Here is a 24,958-nt window from a genome sequence, read left to right as displayed (position 1 = left end):
TCTTCTTGTTGTAGTTGTAACAGTCTGTCGCTTACAATTTTGCTCTCAAAGTAAATTAAATAACTGTTAATTATTTGTTAACTTGCTCATATTATTACATCACGTCCAGGTCACCAGTTTCTGTTGAAAGATGCAACGTAACTACTTCAGCCGCCTCCTGGCATCTCCGGCAAAAACCAAAATGTATTATGCCAAAGATTACATATAATGCACCGTAATTAAAATAGTGTAGATCAAAGAATCAAGTAAAAGTGCAACCGCACCGATAATAAAAAGTTGTATAAAATCATATTACAAAAGGCAAAATCAAAAGTTTCATTGATCAAGGATTGCATGACAGAAGGGGGGGGGGGGGAAAGAGATCTTCGAGGCTTCCTGATCCTCACTTGCAAACAGTGCCACCAGCGTAATGCAAGGGGTGAAGGTGCTGTGATCTCCTTAACTGGGGCACTGGTACCAAAATTACAGGAGCTGGAGGAAATGGAACCCTTACCTTCTATGGATATTGCTGAAGAAATTTCGCCAATTTTCTTTTCTTTTAATTCCTCTTGATGTCAAGCATCCATGGTCTGTGACGGCCAGCCGCCAAACGGAAGTGAAAGGGTGTCGTTTCTGAACAGCATGCGATGTAATACAGGTTCAAGACAAAAACACTTAGCGCTGGCAATCACTTTAAAGCGATGTAAGGTTGCATGTCATTTTGGCCACTGCATTCACTAGCTCGTTTCCCCCACTGGCCATTGGACCTAGGAGATGCACATTGATGGGTGCGAGATACCAACCAATGTACTCTTATCCTTCTGGCCATTGCGTTTTAAGAGAGCAGATTTAGAATGGGTTGGATACTTAAATAGCTATTCAATCTTATCAGTCTGTCATTTTTGTGGCTGCGTCCAGAGCTGCTATACATAAAGAGAGTATCTTAGCCAGGGCTGTAAAAAGGAGAGGAGGCAACTGTCCCATGTCCAAGGTGACAATTCTAAACGAGAACAACGGATACTGTTATAAAATTTTTAAGTTCTGCGGACAGCAAAAATTCTAGTTGCAGCCCTGACCTCAGATTGATATGCTAATTTCCTTTTAGTTTATAACAGCCCATTCATCCAAGATCTCCATTCCCAATGGAGTCTAGCAATGGAAATGGCTTGTGAAGCTTTCGAAAGAGGGTGGCACAAAGACAATTATTTTACAGCGTCCAGTTCACGCAAGACACTAATCAACTAAACCACAATACAATAAAATTTATGACAAGTTTTTCTTCAGAGAAATCAAGGGCGGCATGGACTTTCTATGAAAGTCACCAATGTGACACCTTGGAAACGTTTATATTCTCTGTGCTTGTCAGCTCCAACTGGATTATACTGTCTTCTTTGTATGCAAGGACTTTAAACCTGTTTAGTGAAATATTAATAACGGGAACATAAAAAGTTACATCTTTGATTTAATCACATGGGCCCTGCTATCACTTATTGATTCACAAAAGAAGACTTATTTGCATGCATGTTAGCGATTTTCTGCACTATTGCATTGTTAAACTTCATGCCATGGCAGGCCCTTCATTTAGAAAGGGCCATTGCCTCCCCCCCAGCTTTTGAAAATACACTAAAAATGGTATATATACACACACACATTGAGTACATGTGCTTTGCCACCCCCCCCCCCGGAAAAAGTTGAAATGACAGTGCCATGGTGATTCTGTTGATGCATATTCTGCTCACTGTCGCATTCCAGCACAGATTCCCCCATTATTGACGGTGTTAAACTGCTTCTGTTGGACAGACGCGTAGCAACTACAAACCCTGCAAAATTAATTTTTTATATAAATTTTTAATTTACCATTTTTGTGATTTTTCTTTCAATTCAATAGTATCAGTGTACCATCCGTTCAATTCCGTGGATTATGTATTACATCACGAGTACAAAAAAGTTTCTTTATTTTTTGTTATGCTTTGGGATGCGCTAGTGTTGTAACAAGGTGTGGGTGTCCATAAAGGTAATTAAACACAATTTTCACCTTAATGAGTTCTATCATTGGTTACAATGAATGAATTAGGTGTAAAACATGTTAGCTATCAACTGAATGCTCACAGTATATTATTTAATGAAAGCTTGCTGTTAACGATACTCTGTGGAACATGGAAAAATTTCATTGTCAAGGGACTTATTACATTGAATATCATTGTAGCAAGGTTTCATGATATGTTGTGCTATACAACAATTAAATGTTAAGAATGTTATCTAATGAAAAATATAGAAACAGGATCTATAGAGATTAAAGTGCCAAATATATTCATGACTGAATACTATACTTAGTACAAGAATTACTGAAAGCTTGAGCCAATATGAAAAAGTGACGCACAACAGCAACACTTACCATGGCAAAAAAGAAGCTGCTTGCATAATAAACAATAACCATCACATGATAAGCCTAAACAACTGCAGATACATTAAAAAAATATGAGACATCCATTACATACTGGGGGTCAAGGGGGAAAAAACACTCAACAAAACATGAGACATCGCAGTGGACCCAGGTTTGAGCTCCATTGTGGTTTTACGTGGTTCCCAACTTAGAGATGTGAAAGTCTCGCCAGAGAAGAACAGACCTTTCCCAAACAAAACAATTAATCATTACATTTCACTCAGAAAAACAAGCATTACACAGAAAAACTTTTCATTTGGTTCGCAACACATACATGCACATTCCAGCAGGCACCCAATTCATTAGAGGTTCCGCAGAGAAACGTGGATGAGATGCACATGTGGTTTAGTAATAGGGCACAAAGACTACATTCATTTCCTAGCGTCCAGCACACACAAGACACTGTAATAAACAACTAAACCACAATACACAAGGGTAATAGTCATGAAATTATGACAAGTTTTTTTTTCAGACAAATGAGTTCCAGCACAGTCATTTCAACTTTTTCCGGGGCCGGGGGGAGACAAAGCACATGTACTCAATGTATGTATATATATATTTGTATATATACATACCATTTTTAATGTATTTTCAAAAGCCTGCAGTTTCACTGTACGTTGTGCTATACAATTAAATGTTGAAAATATCTAATGAAGATACATATGGAAACAAAATCAAAAGACAGATTTCGAATATAATCGCCAAAAGCGGAAATAGGCTTGAAAGTTTGGGGGCACGATGTCAATTCATATATACATCAGATCAGTAGACTCCTTCTTTGACGCCTGCCCCCCCCCCCCCGTATCTCTGCCCATGATAATCACAGACTAAATATACAGTCAAATCCTGTTGTAGCAAACCCCAAGACACCAGACAAATCTCACTATTTAAACGTAATTCCAGGTTTTTCCATATCGTTCCTATGTAAACTTACCTGGGTTATTAAAAATGTTTGTTAAAACGAGATTTTTGCTATAACAGCATTGTTAAAACGGTATTCTACTGTAGTACTCCATATCGTTCCTATGTAAACTTACCTGGGTTATTAAAAATGTTTGTTAAAACGAGATTTTTGCTATAACAGCATTGTTAAAACGGTATTCTACTGTAGTACTCCATATCGTTCCTATGTAAACTTACCTGGGTTATTAAAAATGTTTGTTAAAACGAGATTTTTGCTATAACAGCATTGTTAAAACGGTATTCTACTGTAGTTCAAGAAAAATAACCGAAACCTCGAGCCAGTATAAAAAGTGATGTATAACAGCAACACTTACCATGGTGAAAAAGCCGCTAATAAACAATGACCATCACACGATAAGCCTAAACTACAGATACATCAAAAACATGAGTGCGACATTCATTAAATAGTGAGGTCGTGGGAAAAAACAACACATCTTTGGGAAAGCAAAGGCTTTTGTGGGAACTGTTGTGGCATTTGAACGAGGGTGGCACAAAGACCAGTTATTTAGTAGCGTCCAGCTAACACAAAACACTGCAATCAGCATCTAAACCAGTACATACAAGGATGCCAAATTCATGAAAAGACAAGTTTTGTTTTTTTTTCAGACGAATGAAGAATTCGGAGTGAAACATGTTCGCTATATCCACTTAATGCTCCCAGTAAATCATGGATATATAAAATATACTATACAAAAATTATCTAATTATATAGAAACAAGATCTAGAGATTGAGATTAAAATCGAGAATATAATGACGATACTCAGTATAAGGAAAAATTACTGAAAGCTAGAGCCAGTATAAAAAGTGACGCACAACAGCGGCAAAAAGCCGCTTACGTAATAAATAGCAATGACCATAACACGATAAGCCTAAACAACTGCAGCTACATCCGAAAAATATGAGTGAGACACCCGTTAGATACTGAGGTCACGAGAAAAAAAAAGCACCGGTCAACGGAACAGGGCATACACACACACACACATCGCGGGCAAAACAAAGGCTTTTGTGGGAACCCATGCGTCATTTGGTCGAGGGTGGCGCAAAGACAACAATTATTTCACGGCGTCCAGCTCACACAAGACGCCCCAATCAGCAACTAAACCATAAAATGCAAGGATGACAAATTCATGGGAAGACAAGTTTTCATTTCCAGACGACTGGACGGACAAAAATAAGCCGTCAACTACTACGCATTTGGCCCCCACCAAGACATGCATGAGGTCCTAAGACCAACGCCATATTGTCAATCAAGTGGCAAAACACCGCATGCCCGAGGTAAGAAACAAAAATATATATATTTTTTGTACCGCGGTACACTTACTTCGTAAATATTCGGGAGAGTTGAATAGTAATTATGCTTTTCTTACCAAGGTTTCATCCGAAGAAATTTCAGTCATATTTTTTTTTTCCCCCGAAGCAACGCGCAAAAAGGCGGTCTCTTCTTCAGCACAACACACAACGATATGATGCCGCCGCCGCTGCTGCTGCTCTCGCGGATGTGGTAGTGTGGGGAGGAGGGGGGGGGGGTAAGACGACGACGCGGTGATAGGCCTTTGTTTGACATGTAGAGAGAGAGATGAACGAACGGCGCGGAGAAGCTCTGCCTCGCTTTATGGCAACCCTCCTCTGTATCGCGCGGAACTCGCGTCGCCAACGTCTGACGTTAAAGACACCAAAAAAAAAACCTCACCCATGCTTGGCGATATTTTATTGCACTTTCAATTTTGATCGTATATACTGTATGCGCGATCTTTGTACTGTATTGATACGCAGGGCCGTCATAACGCATGGGCCCACCAGTGCACGGCCCTGGGGGGGGGGGGTCTTCAGGTGCAGAGGGGGGCCCTTCATGAAAATGAGATCTGATTCAAAATTTTCGAAGGTAAACATGTTTCGCTAGTGGGGAGGGGCCTCAGAAAAATCATTAACCCTCGGGGGGCAGGATGCTCTTAAGACGGCCTGCTTGGGGGGGGGGGCCCTTGCACAACCGTAAACGTGTATCTGGACCATGAGCCATGCCCTCCCCCCAGTAAGGGGTGAGTAGTATGGTGCTCCGCGTGTCGAACCAGGGTGTGGGGAAGTTTCACCCTTTCACCTCTCCTTAAACATTACAGGGGGGGGGGGCGCCGAAATGCGCGCTTACCCCGGCTGACGAAGCATCCAGTTGCAGCCTTGAGTGCAGCTGATACCGATCCCGGGACGATTCTATAATCATTTTTTCCCCCTCTAAAAATTCTTTATGGGGGTGGCTTGAAAAGTCTGGCCTAGGGGGGGGTTCCCTGAGCCCCATAGAAATTTGCCACAATTGCCATAATACCTATAGAATTATCGGGTTTGATGCCGTGCAGTCTTAACGCGTGGATCTACCTGAGCACGGCCCGGGGATCTCGCAAAAGTTAAAACTGGATGAAATTTTCGAGAGTTCGTCGGGTAAGAACCTCAGAAAAGTCCCTTGTCCCGGCGACTCATGATGCCCTTAAGACGATCCACCCACCCACCCACGCTTTCCCAGTATTTTTGAACCCTCCCAATATTTCCGATAACTTTGGGACCTCGGATGCATGGGGGGGGGGGTCTCCGAAATAGTCAGATCTGGCGTATCTAGAGTAAAAATTTAAATTTGTAGGTAATAGGAATTAGAACTATAGGAAAGACCCCAAAACAAAACTTTTCCCGGGAAGGGGGGGGGGGCATGATGTTTTTGAGACAGCCAAGAGGGCTCAGGCCACCGTTTAAATACATGACCTCACCCCATTCACGGATGAGGTCATACTTCTTCTTCTTCTTCCAGAGATTACAATGCCTTGTGATAATGATCATGGGCCCCCCCCCCAAACAGTGCCGTCTTAATGCATGGGACTACCCGGTCACGGCCCGGGGGCCTCAAGAGAAGAGAGGCCTCACAAAAATGAGATTTGATTGAAATTTTCTATAGTTTACCTGCTAAGGCCTCAGAAAAACCACTTGGCCCGGGGGCCCATATTGCTCTTAAGACGACCCTGCCCACAAAGGTTGAGCAGACATGGCTCCAGCCCGGGGGGGTGGGGGAGTTGAAATGATCTATATCACTTTTTTGCTTTTTTTAAACTATGCATTCACTTCGGGGGGCATATAAAAATTAAAGCAGCAATAATTTCAGAATTCATGAATGCTCAGAATTAATTTGATCATTTTTGTCGCCCCACGTTAATTTTCTACAGACGAGAGCTGATTAGACCCGGACCTACAATTTATTGCCGAATCCGAATGGCAGCTTTTTTTTTTTTATACTCATCGAGAGGTTGGTGCGCTAATTGGGGACTCCCTGCGGTAGCAATATTTTCTGTGGTCATGTCCCCCACATCTTGGAGCAGGGCCCCCAGGTTGAGATCTTTTGCGGGCACCCTGAACAGACTTTCACGAGGCCACCCCTTATGATTAATTTATAGCGAGAAAAACCAAAAAATTATGAGAATCGTCCCAGGCCCCGAGCCCTGTCAGCTCCACCCCTGTGGGGGCCATGGTCATGTCATTGTTGTATCCCCGTGTCAGGAAAGTTTGTGACAAGGGCGAACCGGGTATCGAACTCGCGACACCTCTGAACATCCTTTGGGGAGTATCTTATCGACCTGGGCTACCACGCCCGCTCAGAATTGACATTAGAATGAATGAACATTTAGAAATAATAACACAGAATTCATAAAAATTCAGAATTTATCGATCTTCAAAAGAATTTATCAGAGAAAAAACAATTCAGAATTTAAGAACATTCTGAATCGATGGGAAAAAATTCAGGATTCATGTGTATTCGGAATTGATTTAAAAAAAAATTCAGAATTTTGAGAGATGTTGAAAAGAAAAAAAAATATGGACAATCAGAATTCGTGAAAGGAAAAAAACACTCAGAATTTGTTCAAGGATATTCAGAATTCATGGAAAGAAAAAACTTTTTCAGGATTTATGAATATTCAGAGTCGACGGAAAAGAAATGATTCGTAATTTGTGAATATTCCAAATTCATGAAAGAAATTCAGAATTCATTGAATATTCCAAATTCATGAAAGAAATTCAGAATTCATTGAATATTCAAAATTGATGAAAGAAAAAAAAAGACAATTCATATGAATTTCAGGATTGATGAAAGAAAAAAATTCAGAATTCAGGAAAGAAAAAAAAAATTCAGATTTCATGAAAAAAATAAATTCAGAATTTGTAAATGGATATTCAAAACTGATGGAAAGGAAAAAAAAATTTTCAGAATTTATGAACACCCAGATTTGTCGAAAGAAAAAAAAATCATAATTCGTGAATAGTCTGAATTTTCATGAAAGAAAAAGGAAAAATTCAGCATTCACATAGAAGAAAAAAAATTCGGAGATTATGGATGTTCAGCATTGATGAAAGAAAAAAATGTGTGGGTATAGAAAATTCATGAAAGAAAATAATTCAGAATTCATGAAAGAAAAAAAATTCAGAATTCATGAAAAAAAAATTCAGAATTCGTGAAATAAATAAATTCAGAATTCATGAGAAAAATAAATTCAGAATTCATGAAAAAAATAAATTCAGAACTCATGAAAATAAATTCAGAATTTGTAAATGGATATTCAAAACTGATGGAAAGAAAAAAAAATTTCAGGATTTATGAACACCCAGAGTTGACGAAAGAAAAAAAATCATAATTCGTGAATAGTCCGAATTCAAGAAAGAAAAAGGAAAAATACAGCATTCGTATGGATATTGAAAATCGATGGAAGAAAAGAAATTCAGAATTCACATAAAAGAAAAAAAATTCAAAAGTTTATGGATATTCATAATTGATGAATGAAAAAAAAATTTCACAATTTCTGAAGCAAAAAATAATTCCAGAATTTTTATGAACATTCAGAATTTATAAAAGAAAGAAAAAATTTAGAATCCCATGAAGATTTAGAATCGATGAAAGAAAAGAAATCGAGAATTCATATACAGACGAATCCCGTTCTAACGAATGTCGTTATAGCGAAGATATCGTTTTAATGAACACTATTTTAATCCCCCAGATAAGTTTACATAAGAACAATGCAAAAACCTGCAATTCCTCTATAATGACATTTCGACATAACGAAGTGATTTTCTGGTCTCTTGTAGTCCGTTATAACGGGATTCGACTGCATATGAAAATTCAGAATCAATCAAAGAAATATTTAAGAATTGATAAAAGTCTTCAGAAATTCGGAACTGAAAATTTGCCACAGGTTTTTCATAGAGAAAAAAACCATATAGTTATTATTATATACTGGTGAGACTTGTTATGAGGGGGGGGGGGGGGTAAACCACAATAATACATCCCGCACGTAAAAAAAAACATGTGGGTCCTGCTTAAAACGTTCTTACTTAGAACGTTTTCCCCGCTTAAGACGGTTGTTTGAAAAACGTTATAAGCAGGGTTCACTTCAGAATTAATTTATGTCAGTTTTTTGGGATTGTTGTCGTCCCTAAACCTTGAATTGTTTGTTGACCCTCATATGCAGGGACTAAGAAACGAAAAAAATATTCAGTGCTGGGGGTGCACGATATTCAAGGGTCGACAACCATCTTGAAGAGGGGTCCCAGAGTAGAAACCTTTTTTGTGGGGAATTCTTTTTGAACTTGGGACACAGGATCGAAATTTGAATAACAATATGTTTACTTGACTCCCAGCTTTTTACTTTCGTTTGCTCCCCCCCCCCCGTGAAATAATGGGGGGGGGGGGCTCGGGCTCAATGAAAAATGCAGTTGGGGCTCCTAGAAGTTTTACACAACTGATGTAAACTGCTTGCAGAGGCATCACAGCCAACTCCCCCGCCCCCAACCTCATTCACCTTTCTCTTTTGTTTTCTTTCAAACCGAGCACAACTCCGGTCTATCGCAATGGGTAATTTACTACTGATTGAGTTGTGCTGTAAGTGTGAGTGTACCTGACAGTCTGAGTGCGTATACTATATATAATATCATTGTATGAATTTTTTTTTAGTGCTGCCATCTACATTTCAAATTTCCAATGAAGTGTAATGATTGAATATTTGTGTCGTTGTATGCCTATTGCTCTCTGTGGCGAGTTTTTTTAACGGAGAGATCAACTCGAATTCGCGCCTAGATTTTGGGAACCACAAAAAACGAATCAAACCGATCACCATTGCGTCGGCGGTGGACTGCGAACCCGGGTCCTTGCGATGTGAGTCTGATACTATGACCACTCGACCACAGCGGCAATCTCATGTACCAAGAGACCCTTAACACTGTCGGGTAAAAGATTACCAGTGTTGAAACAGTGTTTCCCAAACGATGTACGTAGAGTCCCCAAGGGGTCCTTAAAAATTTGGCGAAGTATTTCGCGGACAGGCGGGAAATTCCCGCGGACCAGCGGTTACAGACAGATTGAAAAAAACTGTGCACCCCTGCTCCAGGCCTAGTGTATCACGGCGGTACAACAGTTTTGGAATCGCAGTTCTAATCAACTTCACCAGGGCCACCCTTGAGCCAAATGACAAAACTAAAAGTCTATAATAAATTTCTTCAAGAATTTAGGGACCCTTGTTTCACTCGGGACTCGACATTCACCTGGTAAGATACCACTACCATTAACCCGGGCTATGTTGGTTATCTCACAGCGCCCCCCAGAACGATCTTAAAGCCATTAGTGGGCTGAGGAAGATGATTTTGAAATTTCTGTTTATTTGAAACTGTTGAGCTGCGTCGTTGATATGAACCAGCGGTTCTCAATTGGGGGTGCCTGGACCCCGAGGGGCCCCACTTCCTCTTTATTGAGGGGGGGAGGCGAGAGTCCACTGCCCAATTGTAGAATTATTTAAAAAAATGAATGCTAAGCTGAAAGAAATGATAATAGCATAAATAAATATTTATTTATGCTATTATATATGCTATAATATAAATATTTATGCTATTATCATTTCTAAACACCAATATTTCAGGGAGGGGATTCGTGGCAGACACCAAGATTTCAGGAGTGGGGGGGCGCGTCCACGACTAAAAGTGTTTAGGGGAACCGCTGATATATAAACCAAATAGAGGAATCGAACAGAAGTTAATATCCAGTGCTTTATATCTTAAATACAACGCTGAAGCCATGTATACAGTGGATGTCCAACTACTGGTAAAAAAAAGGAACCTTGACCCTCCATTCGTATATCGGGGTGCCATAGATGAGACTTTAACAGCTTATACTCTCTCCGTCATCCTTAACTGCCATCATTACACTTCCGTCGACACATTTTGCTGAAGGGTCCCTTTTTGGCTGAATTGGCTTTCTTGCTAACTTCAAAGCAGTGATATGCAAACAAAAAAGTTTTGTCAAAAATTACTTCAAAAGATCTATCTGAATGTGTCAGAAAGGTATTTTTTTTGGCCTTTAACATCGATGAATGAGTTCAAATTTTGTTTGCTTTCCCGTATAGGAGAAAAAAAAGAGCATAAACGTTGATTGAAATAATGAATCATTGCGCTTGGACCCCTGCTGCCATCTATCAAATAAAGCCAAAACTATTTGATTTTTATTTTCAACTAAATTGATTGTTGATTTTGAACCGGTGTGCAGCGTGAAAATTAATAATTGGCTGCATGTGATACCATAAACTGATTATTTCATGCTGCAAATCGGTGTAAATCTTACGTGCCAAAATACTGGTTACTGTTTTTTCATGGTTTTCACACAGTTCTGAACAAACATGAAAAATATAGTAACTGGTATTTTTTATTTATTTTTTTGGCGCATAAAATTTACTCCTGTATGCAGTACAAAAATAAACAATATAAAATATTATACTACATACTGTGATCTCTCACTTATGCGTTGGTACAAGGTAAGAAGGAAAAAAGACGCATTAGTGAGAGAGGGTGTAAGTGAATAGTATCATTTTTAACATGTTGGGGTAAATCGAGAAGCTATCCATACTTAGAATAAGACAATCATAATATTCTTTATGGCCATTGTATAATATTTTATCATGCGTGTATATTGTTTATAATTTTTGTGATTGTGTTTTTAATTGGGTTGCTGTATTTTTGAAATGTATGACATCCATATTTGTTATGGGAATTTTTTTCTCAGCCATCTCGTTGGGCATCTTTCCTGTTATGGCGTTGTATTTGTATTTGTATCTGTATCTTTGACGAGGAGCGCTGAAATCGTCTTATAACTGATAGAAACGTGTTAGTGAGAGGGGTGTGTAGTGTAAGTGAGAGATATCACTGTATATCATTCATTTCTATGTTGCAAACAGGATTCAAAACTGGTGTTGCATTTTATGTGTTATGTCGAGTTTTTCGAGTTACAGCGCCACCTGTGAGTGAAATTTGAACTTTCTCTTTTTTTTAATTTATCAAAAATACCCCTTTCTCTAGTCGCGAGTACTGCCAACACACACCAAACAAAGTAAAGCATCCTTTCGTCAAGTTTGCAAACTTATGCTTGAAATAAGGATAATTGTAATCCTCGAATTCAATTTGTGCAGGATGTTCATTCGGTACGTTGATCAAGTGCTCGCGAACACGGCATCAAACACACGAGCTTTGAGCACTCTTGGTGCTTCAGGGGAGCAGCGTTAGTGCTCCCGAGCAACAGGTTGAAAATGCCTGCTCCAGGCCATGATAAAGTATTTTGTTGCAAAAGCCACACCATTTTTTTTTTTTATGTCGATTGGTTGATTTGTTATCAAATTTTTAGAATGTGTCCAGGACTTGCTCGCCCACCCCTGCATTACGAAAGTCTTCACTGAAAACTTTGAAAGAAAGAAAAAAATTATTATAGGAAGAGTATATATATATATATAATTTATAGGAGAAAAAAAATTAATTGGCGCGATATTTTTGGCGACCAAATGATGCGTTATATCCTGAATATAAAATAAAACGGCCAAGAATAAAAACTTTAAAGAAGCAAAAAAAAAAGAAGGAAATTCGCGATGCGTAACGGCCAAATCTATAAACAGAGAAGGATGTTAGAAAAAGGACATCCCTCTCCGACCTCATAATATACGTACGCTGCAAACCTATAAGGGTGAATGTGCGCTACGGTCAATGAGCAACAGGAGGAAATTTTACAAGTTGCAGACGCCCGCAATATAATTTTATTTTGTTATTTTATTTTAAATTTTCTTCATTTCACTTCTTATAAAGAAATTTTAATAAATAATATATATATATAAAATACCTGTCATAAAAAACTTGAAAAGAAGAAGCAAAAAATGAGTAAAACTACCCCTAAACACGCAATGTTTACTTTTTTGGCGAATAAAAGTTGTTTAAAAACAAGAAAAATGAATGCCTTCTCTCGTTGTTATAAAAAAAAAAAAGATCATATAAAAAAATAATATTTCAGAAGAGAGAAGTACGGAAAAGCAGTCAAAGCCGTCTTTTTCTTTCCCGACTGGTGGTGGAAGTTCGGCCGACATTGACCCTGTCTCGGGATGTTTCTGACCTCAAACCACTCACTCGGTCGCTCTCTCTCTCTCTCTCCGTTGTTGTATGTATGTATTGAGAAATAAAGGTAAACGGTCGGTAAATTACAGATTGTATATGTGTGTGTGTGTGTGTGTGTGTGTGTGTTTCGCTACCGCAGTTCGTTCACCACGGCTACGACATTTAAAACCCCTTCATGGTTAAATGCTTCTCTCAGATTCGGAAGAGATGTGTGTGTACAAAAGGATTCTTTCTCATATGTACTCTATTTGTGTTTTTCCCCTTCTCTCTCAATGTTGTTTTTTATTCTCACGCTTTCAAATTCTGTAATAAATGAAATATGTGGATGAGGGGGTTAATTCACATCCGTTGAAGAAGAGCACATTGTACTTGATGCGGTGTCTAGTTATAAGCCGTATTACCAGTTCCGATGATGGTAGTGAAATTGGCAATTTGAAAAAAAAAAAATTGTTTCCTAAATTGATGAAATGAGTGTACTGTACCATCATATTTAATTTTTTAACCCTTTAAGCAGCACAGTAGAAATCACTGAACCATTCAAAATGTCGTATCTGTTTTTCTTAAAGCAGGCGTTTTTTCCCGATTTTAAGAATGTGCAGGGTAAGGGGTATAGGGTTCCGTTAAGAAATCAGCTTTACAAAATAGGTGGGCTTGTCAGTGCTGAAATAAGAAGCGTTTAAGAAGGTGAGATATTTCGACAGAGATACGGGGGGGGGGGTATCCCCCCCCAGCGTCGAAGGTGGAGTCGACAGATCTAATATATATGCGTACATATGAATTGACATCATCATCATCATGCCCCCCCCCCAGTAATAATGATCGTTCCCCCCAGACTTCCTAGTCTATCTCCGCCTATGGATCACGTCCAAACACAAATGAAAGAAATTCATTCCAGCTCTACCTGGTTTTTTTACCTGTTTTCTCATCATCGCGAAACTTCAACTTCATTGTGACCCTATGAACAGAAGTTGTTTTTTCCCCTCCCTGTTATTTCCATACTCCTGTGTTTGTTGACCCCCCCCCCCCCGCACAACTAACAATACATCCTTTTATACTATATATATATAAGAGAGAAAGCGAACATGTAGGAGAGGGTGAAAAAGAAATCTATACTGTACGCTCTTATCTACCGTGATGTTTCCCGCCCCCACTATTTTCTTCCTTTCTTCTTTTTTTTCTAAGATGCAAACAAAGGAAACTAGTTTTCTTAAAAAAATTATCATCGATGGTTCTAATTGAAATCCAGATTCTCGCGTTGCTAAAAGCCTGTACGAGAAGGGATTAAATGGGATGCGTATCTCTTCCTTAAATGGTATTTATGACAGGCCGGTCCTGGACTTCATAAGAAGAACAAAATAAATGAATGAAAAATCGTGCGACAACTGACACAGAGTACAAAACGACATGCAGAAAAATTTTCGCTGAATTGCCAGCTTCTCAATCTTCCAATTCGGAAGATGGATGGCCGCACCTAAAAACAAGTCTCTGCCCCCCCCCCCGGTCCGAAATTGACGGTGCAAATGCGAGCCGGTCCCCACGCTACTTAGCTACTTAACCGTACATGCACCATAGGCGGCTACGGGGAAGAGGGAGGGGGACGGAGGGGGATCGACAACCTGCTCATTCTACAAAAATTGCAGTATAGAAAAAGGCGAAAGGATGGGGTGTAAATGCTAGCCCCCCCCCCTCCACACGTTTTGAAGAGCCTGTACTCGCTTATGGCATGCACCTCGTACACATTCCTCTGTGGAATTTCTAACGAATCGATACAGGCGGAATATGCGTTCTGAGTATGTGTGTGGCCTTGATGTATTTATGTTTTCAAAATTGTGCTTGTTCCGTGTTCTTGTTGGTGCTGCCATCTGTCTTCCATATGGTCCCCGCATTGCGGGGAAACTGACCGATAGCATTCTAATTACATTCGGGACAGAGAGTACCAGGGCCCCAACTAGATACTTCGGCAGCCGGGCAAGTGCGCGCATTTGCGCCCCTGTGCAATGTAAGAGCAGCAGTTGAAGGGTGAATTCAGCGCCCCCACAAGTCCAGCACCCGGGGCATCGAACACACTTGCTCCTTTTAGATGCGGCCCTGTGGGAAAATCACGCAGGAATCAAAAAATGCAAGTGGGACATTGTCCGAGTCCCCAAAATTTGTAAAATATCTATTCACTGAATGACCAAAGATCTTTTACCACAGTCGCAGGGAAGGACGGAGGCTAATTCCTACTTCGCCCAGAGAGGGAGCGATACCAGAAATCTCTAGAGAAACTTTGGATTTAAAATGTAGCATTTTTTAACGCTTTATTTGGCAGTGTTGCACTCAAGCAATATGACTTTCTCATATTTTTCAAATAAAGGCATTTTATATTTTAAACTTTCATACACTTTAGAAACTTTTAATACACTTTAGAAAAGGAGTGGGGGTGACTGAGGAGGGACATACGCCCTCCTACGTCCTTACCTACGTATGCTTTAATGATCCAGGAAATTATTCATTGAATGTGTCAATTTTGGTCATCAGAAAGCAGCCTATAAAAATTTGACCAAATTCAATCGGTCTCGATCCCGATGATTCTCCACGGAATCACCAAATTTCCGTGGAGGAATGTGTACGGGGTGCATGTACGGTTTAGTAGTAGTAGCAGCAGCAGCCCGATTCATTGGAAATCTGTTTATTTCTACAGTAATGATGAAAAAATATAGATATATTTAGGGCCCTGTTGAGAGACTACTGCTTGGAGGCAGTGGAATGATGATACCAGGGGTTCTAACTAAGAGGATGTGCGTGAGAAAGACCCCTCTCAAAGAATAAAACGATGAAACATTCTATTTTCCTCGAGGTTTCCTTACATCTGAAAATGTTTCGAATTATTACGCCATTTTGTCTCCCTTAAAATTTTGCAACGTATCACTAAATTTTAGCTAATACACGTACGTCTTAAATAGAATCCTCTACAATTTAATTTTTGGAAAGTAAAGTCTGGGGCAGCCCAGACTCGTCGCTATATAAACATACTTCACATTCTCTTTTCTTTTTTTTTATCCAAGAGTATAAAAAAAAAGATGAAAGTGTTGTTTCATAATGTCGACATCCCATCTATTCACTTCTCTTAAAATTTATGGCTTCTGAGTAGCACACACACGATGATCGTATTCATCTTACTATTTTTTTCTCTCTTGCTACATTTAATTTATTCTGCGCTCTAGTTTTTACACCCAAGTCGTAATTCTCTTGACTGTCCTTATTATTCATGAAATACATTTTTTCCCTTCAAATAAATTTTATTTATTATTAGTTGTTTTTTTTTTTCATCGGCCCTATCAATTGTCCATCATGTTCCGGAATCGAAACAACAACAAGAACCCAGTGGGCTGGCACTTGAGAAGTAAGAGAAACATCAAATCAAAAACAAGATGGAGTTTTACAAACTGAATAAAGAATGGGAAACCTTCGCCCAAGGAAAACACAAACTGTTTACATAAATCTCTATTACAAATGATCACTTCCAGTGGTTGCCAATGTTGCTGAAGTCAATGAAGTCAAGTCCCAAGACAATGATGAAGAAAAATTATCGCTACGGAATTCATAGTTCCGAAATGACTTTCTTTCTTTCAACCCGATCACAACTCCGGTCTATCACCATGGGCAAATTAACTACCAAGTGAGTTGTGCTGGAAGGGAGTGAATGAGTATGTGTGTCTAATTTTTCAGTGGTGCCATCTATATTTCAGAAGTGAAGTGATTGAAGTGAATATTTGCATCGTTGTTGCTCTCTGTGGCGAGACATTTTTAACGGGGAGAGATAAGATTTAGTGCTGTCATCTACGTTTCAAATTGCCAATGAAGTGTAATGATTGAATATTCGTGTCTTTGTATGCCTATTGTTCTCTGTGGCGAGACTTTTCAACTGGGAGATCAACTCGTATTCGCGCCTCGAAGTTGGAAACCGCAGAAAACCAACTTCACAAGACCACCAATATGGCGCCGGTGGGGTTCGAACCCGGGTCCGTCACTATGACTCCTCGACCACTACAGCGGCAGTTCAGATATGACTGCTATCCAACATTACAGTTTTTATTACAATCATGTCAAAATAATAAAATTACAGGTTGAATAACAGTCGTGTCTAAACAATAAATTTACAGACTGTTCAGACATGACAGCTATCCAACCTGTAAATTTATTGTTTTGACACGACTGTTAATGAACCTGTAGTTTTATTCTTTTGACATTATTATAATAAAAACCGTAAATTTATTGTTCATAGATGATTGTAATAAAAACATTTTTTTTTTCTATCCCAATCGATTTTCCTTGGGTAGAATCAGACGAATCTCTTGGGAAATACGTGAGGATCATGTTATTTAAAAAAAAACCCGTAAATTCATTCTTGATGTGGTTTGATTATTGTTAGACTGTGCATGGGTTTCATAAAAACCGTAAATTCATTGTTGAGGCAGTTTGATTGTTGTTAGATTGTTGGTATGGTTGTCATAGAAACCGTAAATTCATTTTTAAGATGGTTTAACTGTTGTTAGATTGTTGATATGGTTGTCATAAAACCATAAATTTATTGTTAAGAGATTATTGTTTTCCCATTGTTGTAATAAAAATCGTAAATTCATTGTTTTTCATTATTGTAATGAAAACCGAAATTCATTGTTAAGAGATGATTGTAATGAAAACCGAAATTCATTGTTAAGAGATGATTGTAATAAAAACAGTACATTCATTGTTAAGAGATGATTGTAATAAAAACAGTACATTCATTGTCACCATTATTGTAATAAGAACCGTTAATTCTTTGTTATTTCCATTACTGTAATAAAAACTGTAAATTTATTGTTAAAGTAATTTAATCAATGTTAGATTGTTGATATTGTTGTCGAATCGTTAATTCATTGTTAAGGTTAGTCATTGTTTGATTGTTGACATGATTTTCATAAAAACCGTAAAATAATTGTTGAGATGCAATTGTCATTCACATCACAAATTTCTCTTGAGACGTTATTGTAATTCAAACTGTGAGTTCATCATTGAGACATCATTGTGATAAAAACCGTAAATTAATTCTCTTGATACGATTGTTATCCAAACCACAAATTCATTACTGAGATGTTACTGTTATTCACGCAATAAATAAGCTATCGAGACATGGTTTTTATTCGAACTCTATGTTAATTGTTGAGATGCCATCGTAATAAAAACCGTTAATTTATTGTTAAGAGGTGATTGTAATGAAAACCGTTAATTTATTGTTAAGAGGTGATTGTAATGAAAACCGTGAATTTATTGTTAAGGTGGTCTAATCGTTGTTAGATTGTTGACATGGTTGTCATGGAAAACGGTAAATTTATTGTTAAGAAATAATTGAAATAAACATCGTAAATTTATTCTGAGATGATTGTAATAAAAACCGTAAATTTTCATTTTTTTTCCATTATTGTAATATTAACAAGCTTAAATTCATTGTCTTTCCATTATTGCAATAACAACCTTAAATTCATTGTTTTTCCAATATTGTAATAACAACTTTAAACTCATTGTTTTTAAATGATTGTAATATTACAACTGTAAATTTATTATTAAGGTAGTTTAATCACAAGGTTAGAGATTGTCGTCATATTTTTCACAGAACCTTCAATTAATTGTGCAAATGTGATAGTCATTCACGCCATAAATTTATTATCGAGACGTTGATTGTCATTCGGACTCGAAATAAATTGTTAGGACACGATTGTTACCCAAACCTCAAATTCGTAGTTAAGGTGGTTGTTCATTCACTGTTAAATTGTTGGCATGATTGTTATATAAATTAAGAATTCACTGTTGAGAAGACATTTGCTATCGATACATGCACAGTACGTGCTCTTCAGATATCTTTTACGGGAAGGATCTGTATTAAAATATAGAAAAAAAAAAGATAAAAATACGATACTTCCTTACAGAATAAAACGAAAAGAAAAATACGGGACTTTTCCTTACAGAATAAAACGAAAGGAAAAAAAAAAATCCTTATCATTCTTTTTTCGGTTTGCGGGCGTTATTTACATTGCACTCAATAGCTACTGTATGCAACGTTTCTCAGAAAAAAATAGATTTTCCTTTCATCCGGACAGACGGATTTGATCGTGGTCCTTTCTGCCCAGAGCCTCTCATATCGACTCAAAAAAAACTATTCACGTACATACACTATTCCTAAAATGCACAATAAAATTGGAAAAAAAACCGTTCACTGACAAAAACGGGAACAGAAAAGTTGTATTTTGGATGAATATTTAAGAATGGTTATATATATAAATATATAGGCACAGGAATCTAAGGGCTACTACACTGCTCAAAACAATTAGGGGGGGGGGAAGGATATGTATAATTTATTTAAATTTATTTATTAAAATTTAGTTGAGGATTAACTCTTGTGACACAACTCTTTGTGAATGCCTAACATAATGTTCTTTGCCAATATTTTATCAATTAAAATGTTTAAAAACTACAATCAAATATAGATATTTACCCTAATTGTTTTTAGCAGTGCATTTTTTTCTTAACCAAACCAAAAAAACAACCATGACCCTCTGCACTGTCCCCGGAGGGAATATATGCCTGTTACCCCAAAGGGTGGTCTCCATTGCATTTTGTTTTGCTTTATTGCCAATTTATATGGCACCATTTGTAATTGAAGTAAACGGTTTTTGCAATTTTTTTGTAAAGTATTGTGTTGCTCGAACTCTGTGTCGTATTTAAATATTGATTTTGTATTGTAAGACAATATGTATCCCATTTTTTTTTAGTTGCAAATGTGCTAAGAAACTCTTGTTATTCTCGATCATTCATACTTTCTGCTGTATTAATTATTTTATTGTCGTAAATTATGCAGCACATCCCCCCCCCCCCAGCATTGTTGTTGTCCCCTGTCAAGAACGGCAAGACGTATGCCAATTTTTATGCTTTTCCTCTTAATCTATGCAGACGATGATGTACCCGATTCCCGTCGCTGCTATCACATCTCGCGTAGAATATAATTGTTATCACTACTGCTTAACCGTACATGCACCTCGTTAACCAGAGGTCTTTAACCTTTTTCTAGTCGCCTGTACCCATCGTTAAAAAAAAGAGCAGCACCCGTACGGCAAGTTTGACATACGCATGCACGAAATCAGGATAATTCTAATCCTTGAATGCAGTTTGTACAGGGTATTTAATTGGAACGTTGATCAAGTGTTCGCGAGCACGAAATCGGGCACGAGCACCAAGCACTCTGGGTGCTTCACGTAGTGTTCAAGAGCAACAAGTTTAACATGCCTGTCGCACACATGCCTCTACGAAATATCTAACGAATTGTAATTCAGCATATTAAGACATTTATTTTTTGTTTTGTCCTGACATTATTTGTGAAAACAATGATTTTTTTCTCGATTATTTTGTAATCGCTCTTTGTGGTGCATGTCTCTCTCCCTCACGTAAGAGCTTGGATGTCGCAAAAACGGGACGTCTGGCAACCTCCCACTAACTGTCGCTTCCAGAATGTTTTTTGCGTATATCTCAGCACCCCCTTTAGAACATTAGTTATCATTTCTCAGCAAATGAAATTTCTCGAAAATGAACATTAAGTAGTAAAAAAAAAAAAAAAAAAAAAAATAGGAATTTTTTCTGCATTTCCACCGGAAAAATGAAAGGATATTCCTCGACGAGGGGGGGGGGGGGAGAGAATCAACCGGATATTCAACACAAAGCCATCGGTGACGGCAGAGAGGAAGAGCAAAATAACTTCACACAACCATTCTCTAGGATGCCCTGGATCAAATCTTACCACATTGGTGAACTCTTTCTAGATCTAAAAGAAAAAAAAAAGAGGTGTTTCCGGAGGCCACGTATTTCTCAGAAATTAAAAATCGTCACCGATCATCTGTAAGTTCAGATTTAGATCTTTCCAAAGAAAAAGGATAAAAAGTTGGCAAGTAAGCAATCTGCCTTGAGGGCTTGCCCCGTGTCATGTGAACCGTGTACTTCACCTAAAAATGAAAAATTGGGTTTGTGAGTCGAGGCCTTTCTTTCCCCCCCCCCACACACCCTTTTTAACTGGAGCTTCTTCAAGAAAGAAGAACAACAACAAAAAAAAAATGTATGCACACCGTAACAATATAAAACCCTTAAAGGCGGATTGAGCTATTATTAGATAAAACTGTCTTTCTTTTCGACGTCGTCACTTAAATTCGAGAAAAAGACACCGACCGCGTGCGTCGTTGTTTGTGGTCGACTGGATTCGGCTCTGGCTGGCCGGGGTCGTTTGTGTGCGATAAATACGGAAAAAAAAAAGTCGCTGCTCGTTTCTTTCAGATTAACAATATTTGTCTTTTTTTTCTGTTGTTTTTTTTTTAATCATTTTCTGACGTATTTTTTTTTTAGTCTTTGTTTATTTTCGTGTGTTGCAGAAAAAGGAAATGCCAACAGAGACCCGCTGATGCTGCGATGCTAAAGAGGTCGTCAAATTTTTCGACTGAAAAACAGCTGGGGTTGTTTTGTTTTTTTTCCTTTTATCTTCACGAATATAAGCGCAGTTGGAAAAAGAGATAGATACCAGTGTCTTCCGGAAGACAAGAGATTTATCTCCCTTTTTTTTGACAGGAAGAATTCCGCGATCGACGTCTGACATTAAGTTTCAACGACCGAATATCTACTATAGTCCGTTTCAGGTTAACTTTGCAGTGAAGAGGAAGCTACGAGGGAACCGCATCACTCGTTGCTATGACAACGAAAGCCTCTTAACCTATGTATCGATGCGCGGTCTCGGTAAGGTATGGCTGATTCTCGCCAATCGCGCAGAAAAAAATATTTTTTACGTGTAACGTAATGCTTGTAGAAAAAATTGCAGTCAGTTAGTAACAAAAAATTAGCTAATGGAAAAAAAAATAATTGTCGATACTTTCAGAAATTAAAGTGCGGTTTTTGAAATCATTTTTTTTTTTTATTGAAAAGTATCTTAGTAACTCCTATTAACCCGATTTTTATGTTTGAATTTGGGAATAGCCCCAAATAACAATAAAAATGATACGGGAAAATTTAGAATTCTTTTACTCACTTTTCTTGCCGAAATTTTCGTCGCTCACCCACCCAAACGCACGGTATACGTCGATGCCACTTATTATCACAACAGTTTTAGTCATTTTTCACGGATTCCCATTCTATGGAATCCTCACTTGACGTTGTAGAACTATTTGATTCTCTATTACTTATTAATCGTTGTTGCTCCATCAAGCCACCTGCAATCCAAAATTCCTCTTCTTTTTCAATAACGTGCTTTATGCATTATTGCCAAAAAGAACGGAGAACGTTTTAGCGTGTCTATCTCTGGTGAAAAGAAAGATACAACTGTCACAGAAGAAAAAAATACACTGCAAGCCTAAACCATTGTGGGTCTCTCTCTCTTGCTTTTATTTATATTTATCTGGAGAGAGACTGAAAGGGCATCTGGAGGAACAGCCTCTGCTGTGGGGGAGGAAGTTGGTGTGGGTGAAAAAAGAGACATTACTTATGTCAACACCCTCCGCTATCGGCTATTGGAATTCAGAAACCACCTCTATCCTACGAACACGGCAAGAAATAGATATAAAAAAAAGGAGGGGTCTGGAACCGTAACCTACCCCCATAAAGAGAGCCTCACAACGGCATCGGCGCTGTCGTGAAAGAGGGACACTTCCTGTAATCTATGAGTGAATATCTGAATTCGTTGGAGGTTATTTTCGCGAGAAAAAAAAACCTGATTGAATATTCGTCTGGGTGTGTAGGCCTATAACTACATGCAAAACTGAATGAAAAATTGTATCGGAAAAAATTCAACAAAATGACGATATAATATATATATAATGTATATAACTGTGCAATCAAAAAAAAAAAAAAAGCACGATAGTACTATTGGCGGGGAAAATTTCTTGGAAATCGCGCCAAAATGTTCTTGAGCTCGCCATGGATTTTTGATAATGTTAACCAATATGTTTCTAATTTAAAAATTTTAAACGAATATACATTGGTTCAAAACGGTATTTTTTCAGTATCTTTTTCAAAATCATAAAAAAATTTGAAATATTCTATATAAATGATCATCAGAAACCTCCGATGTATGGGAACTATATTTTGCGGCGAAGGAATACACTCTCTACCTTTCTCTCCACTGCAAAGTTAACCTGAAACAAACTATAGATGAATTTCGTATCAGGAATACAAAGACGGCGCGAGTTTTTTCATTTAAATAAACGTGACTTTGAATCGAGAGAACAAAAATTGGGCATGACAGAAAGCGGTGTCTTAATGTTTACTGGGGGAGGGGGGGGGCATTTTTAAAGGGGGGACCCTCTTGAGCCTATACAGTATTTTATAAATTTTGGGGGTTGGGAATCCGCATCTATAAAAAATGAATGATAATTGTTTCGGAATGTAACGGAAAAATATCTATACAAAAATATAAACACACCACGACAGTAGCTCTCAAAGTGTGCGTCACGGCAGGGCCGTCTTAGAGTATCATGGTACCCCCGGCCAAATGATTTTTCTTGAGGCCCTACCAGGCAAATTTTCGAAAATCTCAATCAGATCCAAATTTTTGTGAGCCCCCCCCCCCCCCCCGTGAAACAATTTCAGAATTAATAAAAATTTAGAATAGATAAAGAATAAAAAAGAAATAATTTCAGAATCGATGAAAGAAATAATTTCAGAATCGATGAAAGAAATAATTTCAGAATCAATGAAAGAAATAATTTCAGAATCAATGAAAGAAATAATTTCAGAATCAATGAAAGAAATAATTTCAGAATCAATGAAAGAAATAATTTCAGAATCAATGAAAGAAATAATTTCAGAATCAATGAAAGAAATAATTTCAGAATCAATGAAAGAAATAATTTCAGAATTAATGAAAGCCTTCAATAACTTAAGGGTAATATTTGCCCATCCGTTTAGACGCTTCTGCAAATCAGGAATCAGAGGAACTCCCATAAAAAGGTCAAAGATTGTTTAGTTAGTAAGTGAATATGTAATTTAAATTTGGGGCACAAAGTGGCTCTACTTGCCACATCAGACGTAAATCGCGAATACTCATCATTTCATACATTGAATATGCCATTATTTCTATTGAGTAATTGTTACTTTAGGGTTGCATGGGTCTTACCAAAGTCTCCTAGGTACTTCTAGGAGGCTTTGGTTTTACGCTGGAACAGATCAATCCTAGATAGAAATACATATTCGGTGGGAAACAGAGAGAAAGCTCTTGCCAGAAATTTATTTTTCGGGAAAAAATGATACAGGAAAAAAACATAAGCAAGAAATATCTTTTCAGAAATAATCCCCACATCGTTGTCTATAACATTCATCCTTCTCCTCAAAAGTGTTCGGTTTGCTCTTGTTCAAGGGATTTTGTAGAGATAGGAATAGGTGTGGAAGTAGTTAGTGGGAGCAAGGTCGGGGAAAATATGGAGGGTACTCAAAAAATCGTCAACGAATAAGGCAAATGCCAGGAAATACTAAAAAGTTCCTACGTGAGGAATTTTTTAGTATTTCCTGGTATTTGCCTTATTCGTTTACGATTTTTTGAGTATTATTATGCAGTCATTTATCTTCCGTATATGGAGGGTAGTCCAGAAGTTGCCAACTCAATTCCCGAATCTTTCTTTATCTTCGTTGTTTTCGTGGTGTGCAGCCTTGCGTTATCTTGGAGGTAAAGAACGCCCTTGCGGTTCAAGAGCGATGCCCTTTTCTGCCGCTTCAGAATTTCATAAACATGGTCCAAATAGCCACAATGCATTTCGGCATTGATTGCTCGTCCACTGGGAAGGAAGTCGTAGAAGATTATTCCACAGTGATCCCACCAGATAGACAATGCTTATAGCATAGGAGATATAGATATGGGGGGGGGGGGGCATAGCAAGCCTGGAAGCACTAGGTTTAGATTTCTAGTGGAACCAAATGATGTGATGAATTTCAGATTTTTCAACCGTCATTTTACACGTACCGTATTACACCTAAAAACTGCTAACAACTAACGAAATTTTGCGTAGTACTAGAACACACTTTAACGTTTCCAAGAACGATCGCGGTTATGCAAATGAGGCAGGCTGTAAACACGACTGCTGCAGCTCTTCTGG

The 24,958-nt window shown here is 38.1% G+C and overlaps 1 protein-coding gene across 3 annotated transcripts in view; it reads right to left on the bottom strand.

Annotated features, from left to right (window-relative positions):
- The window catches only part of LOC149070009 (protein brain tumor-like), a 74,426-nt gene that overhangs the window by 11,073 nt on the left and 38,395 nt on the right, over window positions 1-24,958 (bottom strand). The window contains exon 1 of one of the 3 annotated variants that reach the window (XM_089249244.1): window positions 4,754-4,960. The exons of 1 other annotated variant lie outside the window; for it this stretch is intronic. The gene's annotated coding sequence lies outside the window, so the exon portion shown is untranslated. Of the gene's footprint in view, window positions 1-4,707; window positions 4,733-4,753; window positions 4,961-24,958 lie in introns of those variants that run through there. One more of the 3 variants, XM_089249246.1, reaches the window with a different exon arrangement.

Source organism: Pholcus phalangioides, unplaced genomic scaffold, assembly GCF_987345545.1.
Source record: "Pholcus phalangioides strain wild (caught in Gottingen) unplaced genomic scaffold, Ppha-v1.0 ptg000022l_1, whole genome shotgun sequence".
Lineage (NCBI taxonomy): Eukaryota > Metazoa > Arthropoda > Arachnida > Araneae > Pholcidae > Pholcus > Pholcus phalangioides.
This window is presented reverse-complemented; position numbering and strand designations above follow the sequence as displayed.